Source organism: Terrapene carolina, unplaced genomic scaffold (assembly GCF_002925995.2).
Source record: "Terrapene carolina triunguis isolate 2854851 unplaced genomic scaffold, T_m_triunguis-2.0 Scaffold21, whole genome shotgun sequence".
Lineage (NCBI taxonomy): Eukaryota > Metazoa > Chordata > Testudines > Emydidae > Terrapene > Terrapene triunguis.
Window position 1 is genome coordinate 38,830,090 of NW_020664372.1, and position 14,968 is coordinate 38,845,057.

Sequence of the window (14,968 nt, forward strand, 5' to 3'; positions counted from 1 at the left end):
GCGGGCCTGTGGGATACCATGTTTAGGTGGGGGAGGGCCAGGAACAGCACAGAGCCAAGGGGCACAAACTCATATGGCCAGAGATCTGCATGGTCTGCACAGTCAGTGTCCATGGATCTCCAAACTATGAGTAACTCTAACCACATTCCTTGCTTCTTCCACATGTTCACAAGCAGGGCCGGCTCCAGGCACCAGCTTCTCAAGCAGGTGCTTGGGGCGGCCGTTCCGGACAGGGGCGGCAGTTCCAGGTATTCGGCGGCAATTCGGCGGACGGTCCCTCACTCCGCCTGGGAGTGAAGGACCTCCCGCCGAATTGCCGCCGCAGATCGCGATCGCGTCTTTTTTTAGATCGCGATCGCAGCTTTTTTTTTTTTTTTTTGGTTTTGGCTGCTTGGGGCGGCCAAAACCCTGGAGCCGGCCCTGTTCACAAGCCTTCCTTTCCCTAAATGATACACAGTTTTTAAATTAAGTGCTCCCTTTCTACATCATTCTACATGAGTATGGGAGGATATGGCCTAAAACGAGCCATCTATATACTGTATTGAATCGGTGACAGCCCAGGTTTTCACTGTGCTGCACACCATGATCACTTTGAGCTCCATGTTAGCAGGGGGACAAGTCAGATCCTGCTATTGCAGATGTACAGGCTGCTACCACTTAAGCAACAGGAGATACTTTTTGAGCTGTTAGCAATATAGGGCCTATGACATATGGTTGAACAGTTCTGATTCCATTCAGTAGAGGGCAACAGTGTGTGTGTGTGCTTGCTTTCTGTGTTAAAGCTGATCCTGGGCAAACTCAGGACATCTACTGAATCACTTAATTGCAACCTTGCGATTACTGTAAACACACTGATACAATTCCAGGAATCAGTTAATTTGCTGTGGCTATTGTTTTGTATCTGGTTATTTTTCACTGCTGTAAAATAACACCTGTATGTGTATATGGATGTATAGACATCAATTAAAAATGCACACACATAAAAACAGAGCACCATATTAAACAGTGTAAATCGATAACATGAAAATGTAGCCATTGACAGCACTTCTAATTTAGCCTGTTACAATGGTGTGCCATTTCTTTGAATGCAACACACTTTTATGCCCCATTAAAGCATGGCTGACATAGCTTTCAACTACTCACAAATGCTGAGATGTTGAAAAACATAACATTTACAAAAGATACATCTGGTGCATATTTATAAGGCTCAGAATAAGGACTCATTTAAATAGTGCACGTGCTATCACCATATTAGGAGAAAAGTTACTCCAGGCCCATATGTGAAATCAGTAGTGAAATGTGTGCTGACTTAAATTCCTGGTATATGATATTGTATGTCTCTGTGTTGGCCATACTAAAACAAGAGACTACTGAGCAATGTATGCCCTTCTCCAACTGAGCAGCATATATGTGTCAAATAAATGTCAATGTGTGTAGTGTAAATCTACATGGGCAGAAGATGGTCAGTTGTTTTGAGAGGCAAATATTTAATGTTAGAAATTTATCTCTGACTTCTAATTAAAATACGTCAGCATTTGTTCTGTCTATTCCTCTTCAGAGAGATAAGTGAGAACTAGTTAGAAATCAGGGAACAAAATATTATGTGCTTTGTGATGTGGATGATGTATTAAATTAAATAGATGAGCAGGATATAACAGCCTATTTTATATCACATAACATGTCGAGGAGTAAAAAAATACTTTCCACCATTTCCCCCAATACAACATGGCACTTGAAATAAACCAGAAAGCTACATTTTAATTAATGTTATGGGTCATGTTTTAACCAGACTGAACCAAGAAATTCAAGGTTAAACTCTGGGGGTTTTTTTGGTCTTATGAACATGAATTAGGGAGATAGCATCAGACTTCATTGCAATTTCTGGGTATCTAATTTAATCGAACCTAATGTGGGTTATTGAACCCAGAACTGACGTATTGGGGTGCTAACAAAGTTATTTGATGCAAAAGTCACTCTAGCAGGACTGTGACTTCCTTACGTCACTTCAATGTAATTTTAAAAAAATTTATATTTATCTTCACTGGAGGAGTTGCCAGAGTATTTTCATTTTATGTTAGACACCCACACTTAGAAGGTTACCACAGATGCACATGCAGTTTGCACAAATGCTGTTTTTGCACATACTATGTATCTAATTACCAAATTTGCTTGCACAAATTTAGGTTTTGATTTAGCGTGGGCAAATGAGAGAGTGAGGACAATTTGTATATGCAAGTATTGCGTCAAGGTCAAGCCCTTGGGCTCTCATAGCTCTACATTTCTGACCCAGTAGTGGGAAATATCACCCCATTGTCTGATACTACATCCTTAAATCATGCATGTCAGTGACAAGAGACTTGACAATAAACCTTAGGGTCCTGCCATCAGGGACAATCATCTTTGGCAGGTTCAGGGCTTTTGGTAACATCAGCTGAGGCAGACTTGGCTAACTATGTCATACACTCGCCATTGCTAACTGATTGAGCATGATGAGATTCTGGCTAAACCCTTCTGGACAATGGACAACAGCAGTACTGAATATACCTTTGTCCTGCAGTGTCTGAGAGAAGCTGATATGGGAATATATAACTAAGCCACAATATCCAAGCATACTATTTCTCAAGATGCTCTATATTTATATTTATCTATAATTATGGGCTGCCAGTAATTATTACTGTTACTATTAATAATAATTATTAATATACTTATTTTTAAGATGATAGAGTTTTTAGGGTCAATACATATTTTGACACTCATATAGCTTTTGAAGAAGGATAAACTGTAAAGATGAGCTGGCCTATTGTGATATTTGTTTAATTGGTTAGATTCTTACCGTTCCTTTGTAGCTTTTATGATCTATCATGCCAGTCTGGCAGCTATGCATGGGCATTATATCCACATGCCCACCAGGAGCCAGATTTTAATCTTAGATACATGACATGCACTCATGCTGTTTTCACAACACCTCTATAAAGCTACTTTATTTTAAGAAGAACAACTGTCTTCTCCCTTTCATCCCCTCAATTTAAGCCTATAGGTGTGCCAAGATAGTAGAGTGCATGGTCCCAGTTGTGTCTAGGTGTGTGCCATGCATGGGAGATTAGAATTTCATCTGATATCTGCAGGCTAAAAATCACTGTCATATTTTTCATTCTCTTCGCCATTTTTATTTTAGGGTGTTTTTAATGCACCAAATACAATCCACTCTTATTATGGACTCATCAATTTTGTCAAATTTCATTTATCTGTGATGCACAGTGCAAGAGAAAGTCTTCTCAATCAATAAACAATTTTATTTTTGTACATCTTAAAAATTATCCAAAGTGATTTTTTTTCAAAAACTGAAAAATAAAATTATCCTGAGTTGAAATTTTATAAGTCAAGTTTCAACTAGGAACAGATTTTTACTGCCAAGATATATAACAGGAGTTTTTGAGAGATCCTTATCTTCAATGCTATAGTAAAAAAAGCATGTTACACCCTACACTGCATCATTCGTTAAGCAATTAAGTTACTGATAGGCTTTTACATTTATTTACCATGATGGAAAGATATGTTTACTCAACCTGAGTACAAATCAACATGAGGAGGCGGAAGTTCAGAGTAAATTTGACTAATGATGTTGTGTTTTCATCCTTGGAAGAAAGAAAAAAGCCTCTCTGCTTTTGATGCTATTTTATCTCCATTGGAAGGGATCTGAAATGATCTGAACTGTCATGTGAGAGCTCAGTTAAGCTCAGATCCTCTTTGATTGCATCTGAATGTCTCTCGCAGTTGGCTCATAACTTTCTTATATGAATACAGCATCCCACACTTCAGGATGTTTATTAAGCACTTTAACTTTTCATATATTAATGTTCTTTTAAGCAAAATATAGGGGGAAACCTTTGCCACAAGGAGAAATTTTAATGCGGCCTCACTGTGGAAATGGCAATTAATTCCATTTGAGCATGACTTTTAAACTACACAACTGACTGTTCTAAGTTATACTTCTGAATGAACCCTAATGATCTATTGTTTTCTTATAGGCCGCGACAATGTTCTCCAGCCTTGTCTATATGGATTTCAAAAGCTCTGTGTCTCCAAGTAACGCTTCAGCATCCTTTGTGATGGGATCTATTGTGTGTGAGCATCATCGTCAGTCTCTAAGACAAGTTTTTTTTTAACTTTCAATCTTTGCGAAGAGATTGCTAGATCTCAGTCCAGAGCTGCTCTGGGTGCAGAACTACTCCACTGAAGAGATCGGTGAGCAGAGCAGCTGTAAAATATGGCCCATATTGAGGGCATGTACTGTGTACTGAGGAGTGGGCATTTAAACCAATCTCCATTGTAACATAATTGATGAAAAGCACCTGCTGTCAGATTCTCAGATGGTATAAATCAGCAGACCTCTATTGATTTCAGTGGAGCTGCAGGATGCTGATTTGTACCAGCTGAGGATCTGGCCTCTGAATTTTTGTGAGTTCAGGTTCTGCAGACAGACGATTATGATCTGACAACACTGTATTGCAACTCATATACTGCCACATCATGCCCAGAGAGTCCTGTGCTTTGGGATCCCATTCCGAAAGAGGGGGAGAAGCTTGGATTCTGGTTATGATTCTTTATAGTAAGAAGTAAGAAGATAAACTTCTCTTGTTGCATCTATGCTTAAATCCAGCCTTCCAACCAAGAGGTTAAATTCTGTGTTCCTTATTCAGACAAAACTCTCTTTGAGGTTTACGGAATTAAGAACCACAGAATTTGTCTAAGAGCTGTTGGATCATACCCCATTTCTGACCTCAAAAACTTTTTACTTTCATTTCTGGATTTTCTTTTTGTAGAGATTGTTTCCTGCACGAAAATGTGTGATGGTTTTGTGATGTGGAAAAATGTTTACTGGGACTAGTTTAAAATGACATGGTATTCCTTGCCTTTGTGATCTAAGCCAAATTTGAACCCAGGTATTCATTCCTCATTTGAACACAGACATTATCTTGTTCTACAATCTAATCACTTATACTCTTGTATAACTTGTGCTGGAAGCACACTCTGGTATTTTGGCTCTGAAATGATTTCATTGTTAGGCTGAGTGTGACACAGATGGTATTCTTAAATGTAAAATTCTTTTTATGATTCTTGCAATTTCATACTTATTTCATTAGCTCATTTATTTATATTAAAGGGACATCATCAACTTGAAATCTGCTTAGTTTAAAAAAAAAAAAAAAGGTTGAGAGTAGTTTTAGGTACCTGCCTCACAATCTGCCAGTTTTTGTGGTTTCACTACCACATTTTTTTATTTTAAAAATGTTTTTGTATCCCTAGCTGCAGTGTGACAGATTCACACAAACAGCAAGGGGAAAGAGTCTCATTTAAGTGATTATAGGTGAGAAGCAGTGAAACTGACTATGCGCAAAGTGCTGTGAAATGCACAAAGTAAAGAAAATGAAGAAGATAAAAATAATTTCTTTTTGCCAATTTCTTTTAGTTTGACTAATGTTAGGTGTTACTTGTAATAGCAGTAGGGAAACAATTTTCAGATAGAAATGTGATTTCTATCCAAAGTTGTCTCTTTAGTACACAAATATAGTTATTAAATAAACATTAATTATGATAGCTGCAATTACTCATTCAGATCAATAATCAGAACCAGGAGTGAACCAAACCATAGCAACTTTATTTTCCCATTAAATATGATGTGATTTAAAATAAATTCAGATAGCCCTAATCATTCAGCCCCATATGCTGGAAATGAAAAGTCACCTTAAACCCGATGCAGACTGTGAAAAAATGGGAGAAGAGGTGTTCAAAAGATACAGCATATGAGGACAGATCCTCAGATGGTGTAAATTCGTGCTGCTCTCTTGAAGTCAACAAAGCTATGCTGATTTACCCCAGTTGAGGTCCTGGCCTGTCATTTTTAAGTCCCAGGTGTTATGGTGAGTTTGTCCATGGGGTCATATACTGATCCTGTTCATTAAGGTAAAGTTGTGAATGTGATATTTTTCATTTTAATCAGGACAAGAGAAGTAAATGCTGTCAGGAAAAATCTAGTTTGAGGATTTTGTTTTCCCGGAAACTGGGGTCTGTTTGCCTGAATTGTATGGGGTTTTTGTTTTGTCCTGTCTGTGTTCAGTGGGCTGAATCCTCCTCTGACTGACATCCCTTGCAACCCCACTAATTTTGATGTCTGACAGGTCTGTTTTAATCTGTTTAATCTGTTGGAACTCCCACAGCAGGATCTGTAGAAGGTTTTTCTTTCTGTCCCCTGTCTGAGGTGCAGACTCTATTGTCTGTGTGTTGGGGAGCAGGGTTCCACTGTGTTAGAAAATCTTTTTGGTTCAGGCCCAAGGAAAAAGTGATAAAGAATTAAAAGGGAGGGACTATAGCTATGGTTAGTGCTGAATGCTGCTACTATTGCGCCCTATGCACTCAGCAAATATTTAGCCTCATAGCAACAAGAAGCTTTTTTTTTTTAATTTCCAATGTTAAAGGGTAGATTGTATCTGGCCACTGCATGTTTGCACAAGTGTAGGGGAGGGCATGAAAAGTCTTCACTGCTCTCATTCAGTGGCTGGGAACAACTGTCCCTAACAGCAGGGACAACTGCTCCCTTCTAGTGCTCCTGAGGCACTAGCTACCCCAAAAGGGAGGGGGAAAAGAGGAGATAGGGTTAAGTTCCCCATCCCTGCACATACATGCAAGCAAGGGTATGCTGCACCCCTTTAAAGGCTGTAGTGGAGATATGCTGTCCCTGTAGAACAATGGTGAGCTTTGCAAGATGTTTTTCCTACGTAAAGCACAATGCCTCCTGTGCTCTCCCTGGGGAAATAAAACTGTGCAAAGCCCTTTACGCAGAGTAGTGCCTATCAGGTCCAGCAGCACTCTAGGACTGCACTGGAATGCACACTCAGGAGAGAGCTGAGCTCAAGTTGTGCTGGGGTTCAGCTGTAACTTTGGTATTTCCTGATGTTGCAGGGTTTTACTCTGAAGCCTGAACATTCTTCTAACAGTTTTTAAAAAAAATGAATGATGTTGTTATACCTCCCCAACTGAGTAGAACTAGCTGAAGCTCGAAAGGAGGTTCAGTCTAGATGCACACCCATATGTTCGGATGCATATCTGAACCTTGTCTGAACTGTCCACACTGCTTGTACTGGAAAAACTAGGCTATAAGCGTGATGAGAATAGGCTTTCATGCAAGATGTTTAGTATTCATTTGGGACAGAAATATTGCAAAACCAACCTATGTGGTTTTGCTGCCTTCAGTCTTCATCTTGAGTGAAATTATTAAAAACAGAGGTGCAGAAAATAAAAATAGCGGGTGAGTGAAGGGAAGTTAATCTCTGTTTTTCCAACCCCAATAAAAGTTAGATTAGGGTTTAGTTTAGGCTTTGATTCAAATTTTAGTGGTGGTGGTGATCGAGGAAAGAATGTTTTTGTTTTAGCTGAATTGGTTCATCCATCCTTGACATGCTTATGGTTAAGTGTGTGTCCACTTCTATGATGCAATGTAAAAAAAAGTCTGTACTTCTTCTTTAAGAGCTATCCCTTCTGAGAAAATTAGGGCTGACTATAATAGCCTGTCTCTACTGTATTCAAGAGAATGTGGCATAAAACTAGTAGGAAGAGAGAGGATTTTTCCAAAAATGTGCTTCTGTGGTGAGTCTTGCTCCTCATTGTCATCAAAAGCAGGTGTATCATCTCTGTCTGTTGCCTGGGTATGTTTCTGATTGTTAATTAAACAAATATATTAGTAAAATACAAATACTGGGTGACACTGAATTTTAGCCAAGAGTTCTATCCTTCCTCTGCACACTGGCGATTTCTTCTCTAGTACTCCTGATTCAGATTAGTTTATTTCTTAGTGGCACCATAATCAGTGAAATTATTTCTATTTGTTTTCCCATTACAAAAGTTTCAGTGTCAGTTAATAAGTGGTCAGGAAAACAAAGACCGTGTTTATGGAACAAAATCCTCCCTTTTTTGTTGAATGGTAAATTAATAAATGGTAATTAATGATAATTGGTAATTGTAATTAATGGTAATGGTAATTAATGGTAAATTAATTTAGGGATCTAGCTAAAAAACTGTAGCTAAATATCCAGACTCCACTCTGGCCTGAGTGATCTTGGGAGATGCACAGTGGACAGGTGGGGAGAAATTTCCCTCTCAGGCCACAGTATAACTTTGGCATTGCTCCATGAAGCTACGTCAGCCCAGTGAGTGACATTGCCTATGAGGGGCACTCACACTGCATCACCAGTCAGATACAGTTCTCCTGGCCTCACCCTGTTCTCAGACTGCCCATGCTCTGTCCCCTCCCACTCCCTTCATGCTGTTGCACAGACAGTATCTTGCTCACATTCGGCTTGTCTTGAACAGCAGAATGATTCCACAGCACAGAGGCCCTTGGCAGTTGTAAAGGAGAGGCCTGGATTTAGACATTAACATACTAAGGACTAAATTCAGTCCTGAGTTAAAGACCCATGATGCTTCACTGAAACCATTGGGGTAGCATGGAATGACTATCAGGGCCAAATTTCCCCTAACAATCTGAGTTACACATACATACACTTTGATCTTCTCAAAAAGCATGTAAGTATGAACTGACCTTTCTAAAAAAAGCTGTGAAAAAGCATATTGGCTGGGTTTAGAGAGGTGTACAAACTAGAAAGCGGGATATAGACAAATGTGCATTTTTTCCTAAGAACACATTTGCAGCTGGAATTCTACACAGCATTATAGTTAGAGGAAGTAGATGCGATTATAGTGTTCAGTGGCAATATCTGTTAAGCTCCTTCCTAACACATAATGGGATGTGAGGCCATTGATTTTAGTAGTCCCCAAAACATTATTTCCATTGAAATGCCTGCTCTTGAAAAGTTGCAGTCCTTCATGTATATGGTGCACAAACGACAGAGAGTTGTGTTGTGGCTCCTTTAAACGGTATTAAAGTGTCTGTAAAATAGGCACAATGTCCCTCCACTTTTAGGAGTACCCCTGGCGTATGGGGCCTCTCAGCCAGCCATAGAACCAGTTTAGCCACCTCTCTGCCCTCTGCAGGCAGGGCATTTCTGTGCCCCAGCTATTCTCTGGTAGTGCCATGGCCCATAGGAAGACCTTAACAGCTGGAGCACTAGCTAAGGCAGCCTTCAGTAAGGCTATGTCTACACTACAACCTATGTCGGCATAACTTATGTCACTCAGGGGTGTGAATAAACCACCCCCCTGAGCAACATAAGTTACACTGACTCGTGTGCACAGCGCTATGTCCGCAGGAGAGCTTACGCTACTCATGGAGATGCTTTTTTTATGCTGACGGGAGAGCTCTCTCCCATTGGCATAGAGCGTCTTCATCAGACGCGCTGCAGCGGTGCAGCTGTATTACCGCTGCAGTGCAGTACGTATAGACAGACCCTAAAACTTGCTCAGTAGAACTTAATCAGCAAATCTGAGCATTGAAGGCTGAAGTGACCCCCAACAGCTCCAGGATAGGGGAGGTGCAAGCTGCCCTTTCCTTCATTGTATTTGTTTATGGCTTTGAAGAAGCGTATGGATATTGGAGAGGACAAATGTGGTTAATGATATCTGACCTGCTTTGCGGTGATAGTGAAAAACTTGGAGACACTCCTACAGTTTTGTCCACTTTGGACTCAATCGTGTCATTTGTACTCACATTAAGTGTACTCTACAAGTAGTCCAATTTTTTTCAATAGGCCTGCTTGCAAAAATAGGCCTTGATCCTACAAACATTCACCTGAGTGCTTAACTTAGATCCATTCATGGGGTCTAGACACATGCTGAAAAGTAAAAGGTGCATAAGTGTTTTCAGGATCAGGGCTTTCGAACTTATTCAAGCCTCAGTGGAAGCGAAGTTGGCAGAATACGGTGGAGTGGGGTGAGAAAATTAGTGAACACAAAATCATGATATTTACTCAGTTTATGCGTTTTCTACTTTTTTCATGAAAACCTGCATACAAAACAGGCACGTAATTGTTTTGCTAAGTGAGCCTTGAAAGTAAGAGTCTTGATAGCTGTTAAGTATCTCCTTTCTAGTACAGTATGTTGTCCTTATAAGCTAATCAGTAAAACTTGCTCAGTAGAACTTAATCAGCAGAACTGAGCACATTGTCAGTGCTTAACAAATAAAAGAATGATAATAATAATAATAATAACATGAGCTCCTTTTAACACAATCTATCAGACTTTTGCTTTATTTCGAGGAGGGCTTTACTTGCCTCTAGTTAACTTAAGAATTAATATTTATTACAGCTCCATTTACAACAGCCAAGAGGAATTTGAGTAGGAAGGAAAATATTGATGAAAATGAAATTTTGACAAATATCGGAAATGAAATTCAGAGAAAATTCTCATGCTGTTTCACCCATCAACCAACAGTGCATTTAGTATAAGGTTATGAAAGAACAATACTTTTCATACAAGTAAGTGTCCAAATTATTGCTAATAAAAATGGATCTGGACAATTGTTTGAAATGTAAAACACTATATTTATATGTGATTGTTATTAGAATTACTTTTGATCTCCTGCTGTTCTCTTCTTTAAAAGTTAGATTTGTTAGCTTTTCCTTAGAATGTTGTGACTTATATATGTTATAAGAGAGGGATTGGATGGCTCAGAGAATTGGTAATGGATCCAGAGCCATTCACTTCTGCATCACCCCTCTAATTTAACACAGGCTGGCAGTGACTGAAAGTTAATCTAATGGCTGTTTGGTAGTTTATGTGAAATCGATTCGTGGTTTACACACAGTTCCAACAGGACAAGAATCCACATTGTAAAAAAATCTCTGGGCCAGATCCTTGGCTGCTGTTAATCATTGCAGCTCCAGTGATTTCAATGGAGCAATGGTAATTTACACCAATAAATGGCCGTCTATCACTGCTGGCACTAGTTAACGTGTGTTGTCAGGCTCAATACAGATGACAATGATTCAGTGAGGAGGAAGATTATGGGCAGATTCTCAGCTGGTGTAAACCAGTGTCATACCATTGAAGTTAAGGTAACTATACTGATTTACCAGCTGAGGCTCTAGCACTAAATGCCTATAGGTGGACATGTCAGGTCAAGTTTGAGCCACAGTTAGAGTTGCTTGCACCACTGATGTTGCGCTGTACCGGGTGTTTGACTATAAAGAGAACCTTAATATTCAGGGCTGTCAATGAGTGTTAACTTACAAGCAACAAAATGTACTCATTTATCTTAAAATCTTGTGGAAAAAATCTAGGGACTAATTCTACACCCATTGAAGTCTGATGTGTGTGAGATATTGTGGTAAAATATAAGTGAAAGTCCTAAGTAAGTGTTATGAGAACTGTCCTTTTCTTGATATGTGTACATTGTCCTAACAAATACTTGAATGTGAGTTGCATATGTGTGGTAAGAAGAGAAGAGGTCCCTATGAACACAAACAAACTCTGCTCATGAAAAGCAGCAGTATTTTGCAGTGGTAGCCACAAATGCTGCAATACCACTCCTGGGGTGAACACATATTTATTAAATAACCATTTAATGTGAAACAATATTGTTACCTAGATTTTAAGCTCTCCAAGGAAGGGGCTTTTGGTCCAGATTTTAAAAGATATTTAGGTGCCTAAAGATGCAGATAGGCATCTAATGGGATTTTCAAAGCAGGATTGCTGCTTCACAGTTGGGGAATATGATCCCTTATTCCTTATACTCATATTTGTCTTTAAAAACAACTAGCACATATTTGATTATATATATATTATAAATATATTAAATAACAACAGGGGTTCTAAGAAGGACTATACAAGTAATCTAATAATGTGTGTACTACTGAGGACCCTTGACACATACATACAAATTCTTATGAATGAATATTGTATTGTGATACCCTAACTATATGAATTGCAGATTGAGTCCTCTGTAAGCTATTCTTAGTGGCGTCATTCAATGGAAATAGGGAAAATCCAGAGAACGGGAAGGTCCTCAAACACAACACAAGTGGATCATTTCCAATCATCATCAGGTGGGAGCGGGAAGGATTGAAAACTTGCACAAGAGTGCATGCCCTCTGAGAGTGTCAGAGTCTGTTCTGTTGTGGACTATCCCTACTGCAGGATTTTGATGATGGGTGTAGTTTTGGGAAGGAGCAGGATTAGGGAGTGGTTGTGATAGCACAGAGTAAGCGTCGGCAGTGGGTCTACCATTGTGTAGATTCACTGACCATTGATCCTTGAAGCATAAGGATACAGCAGCAGGGTTGGTGCTTCACAGCTGGGGAGCAAGGGTCCTTTCCCCCCTCCTCAGTCTCATCATCAAGCTAGGTTACTCAGGTTTGGTACAGGAGAAAGGATTTGGTTCAGAATGAGTAACTGTATAAAGTGCTTCTCATGTAAAATATTAGCTTAATTGCCTAGTAAAAATATAATGATTTTAAGAAAAGTCAGTAAAAACATATCCTCAAAGGACACACCAACCTGAAGACTATAGGAGAGTTTTAATTAAAATAGTAGGTAAAAAAAAGTGTGATGCAATATTATTATTTCCTAACATATCAACAAAGTACAAATGCCCATTTTTAGTGCAATTTTCTAAATGAAAAAGTAAACATTAATATCTTCAGAGATCTTACTGATCCAGTATGATAATTTAGAAAAATATCTCTATTAGGGGTAGTTATATATGCTTTTTGTTGGAAATGCAATCACAGAATGTGCACATAACTGCAATCTGTAGACAGATTAAGTAAATTAAATCACTCAATGTCTTTTTTCAATAGCTCTAAAGTTAAAAGTAATTTGCAAAGAAAATACTCAGTTTCAATTGGTTTGTAATATCTGCTAATGATCTTTGGAAAAATTTCTGATAACACACTGGAATTCCCTCAGGGACAGGATTTTGAATAAGTGGATTTTTTAAAAGTCTGAGATGTCATTAGCTAGTGATTTCTTTGAAGTAAAAAGCTGTTAAAGAATAAATTGCATAGGTATACAAGTGAACAGGACAATCATTTTTATGAATAATATGCATTTTTCCACTGTGCTTTCTGCCGAGAAAAGAAATAATTCAAAATATAAGCTGCTAACTGATATAAATATACAGGAATCACAACAGTGTAAGCATTTTGTGCTTATTTTACGCATGTATTAAATCTTTACATATATTTAGAGACTGCTGGTGTAAAAACTCTATTGTAGGGAACAGTTCTGATCCTTTTCACTGGTTTTATCTGGTAAACAATTTCCTAAAACTAGAGGGCCCATTAGTGGTGACTGCATAACTCCTCTGAGCTGTCGCAGTTCTTCAGCAGCCCAGCTCCACCATTTCCCTGGCAACAGTGTATAAGACTCCTCCCCCAGTGCCATATATGGCCTATCGTGTGGTCAAGGGAAAATGGTACCTCCTCTGTTGTTCCTGCATAGAGAGATGGTAAAGGGACCCAAGCGGTCTCCCTCATTCAGCACCAGAGTCTGCTGACATCTCCTAAATGGATTAGATGGGAGCACTGGCCAGAAGCCCCCATCCCCACCCCATGCAGATAGTTGGAGAAAGAGGAACCACACAGGCACTATCGACCCTCCAGCCCTCTCCCACTCACGAACACCTGTTTCATCCAGGTGCTCACTGAGTTCTCCTCCAGTCCTTGGCCCTCTTTTTTCCTGGCCTGCAGTTCTGTGGGGGCTATTACAGCACCCGGATTGCTGCAGCCTCTGTGACTCCTGTGCAGGGACAGAAAGGAGACAGGATATGCACAACTGTGGTGAATGGGATGCAGAGACGTACTCTGCATAAGTTCTCTAGACTTTTCTGGGCCTCTGCAGTTCCTGTATACAATGGCTCCAGACCTGCACTAGCCTGTCCATCGTCGGTCAGATCAGATGGCTGTTGACCTTCCATACACAGGACTTCTGTGCCACTAAACATTTGTTTGAGGAATATTGGAACCTATTCATTGATATACCTGATCAGACCACCAATGGTCCATCGAGTATGGTGTCTTGACTCTGACAAAGGCCAGTACCTGATGTTTCAGAAGCAGCTTATCCCTCCACATAATGCACCTAATTGTGCAATGCTTTATCATGAGGACAATCTCTTCCTGACCCCAATTTGTGACTAAAGGCAATGGGACTTGTGCGACTAAGTCACTCACATTTTTGAAAATCCCACCCAAAATGTGAAAACAACCGCACAAAAAGAAGTTACTTGCCCAGGGTCACCTATCAGGTTTGTGACAGAGTTGATTCACGGCAGGGGCTCTGGGAGGTGAAAGTCCTCCCAGAGAGGAGGCTGCAGTGATGCAGGGTATCTGCTTTATAGCAGGCCCATAGCTGTGCAGAGCAGCCACAAGAATGGTTAGGGTTCAGTGCATCTCTGGCAACAGAGGTCTTATGAAGCACTGGTCACAAGCAGTTCTCCAGATGGAACCGTCCTGGTGCAAATATTATTTGCACCCCCATGGGGTAGCTCTCCCCCGCAGCATAGTCCTTGTGTTTTTAATCTCTTCTCATGAAATTCCCCTCCCCTTTGCTTTTCATCATTTTTATTGCCATTCTCTGGACTTTTTTTTATTTCTGCTATCTCTTTTCAGGGATGAGGTGACCAATCTTTAGTATTCAAAGCGAGGATGTGCCACTGATTTATATAATGGCATTTTAATATTTTCCATATTATTCTCTAAAACTGTTCTTCCTACAACCCCCATAAGATTCTCTTTTTAATTCTTTGAACTACACTGCCTTTTAACATCTGTAGTTTACTCTGATCAGATTTTGACAAAGGAATAAAAGGCTTCATTTTTCACATAGGATTTTATTTATTGTGTGAACTGTAGAGAAGAAATTGGTTAACTTACCATTTAAAATTCATGGCAATATAGTTACAATTGGGCAAAAATTTCATTATCAACCCTTATTTTAGTGACATATATTTCCTGTAAAAATGTAAGCGAGGATGAAAGTTGGTATACAACGTCTCAGCTCAAGAGTGTGTTTTGTG

General features: G+C 39.5%; 1 long non-coding RNA gene across 1 annotated transcript in view; it reads left to right on the forward strand.

The window, feature by feature from the left end:
• Window positions 1-11,928, forward strand: part of LOC112109751 — a 23,408-nt gene extending 11,480 nt beyond the window's left edge. Inside the window, exons 2-3 of the long non-coding RNA XR_002908340.3 lie at window positions 4,029-4,245; window positions 10,258-11,928. This is a non-coding gene — a long non-coding RNA (uncharacterized LOC112109751). The remainder of the gene's footprint in view (window positions 1-4,028; window positions 4,246-10,257) is intronic.
• Window positions 11,929-14,968: the final 3,040 nt, after the last annotated feature.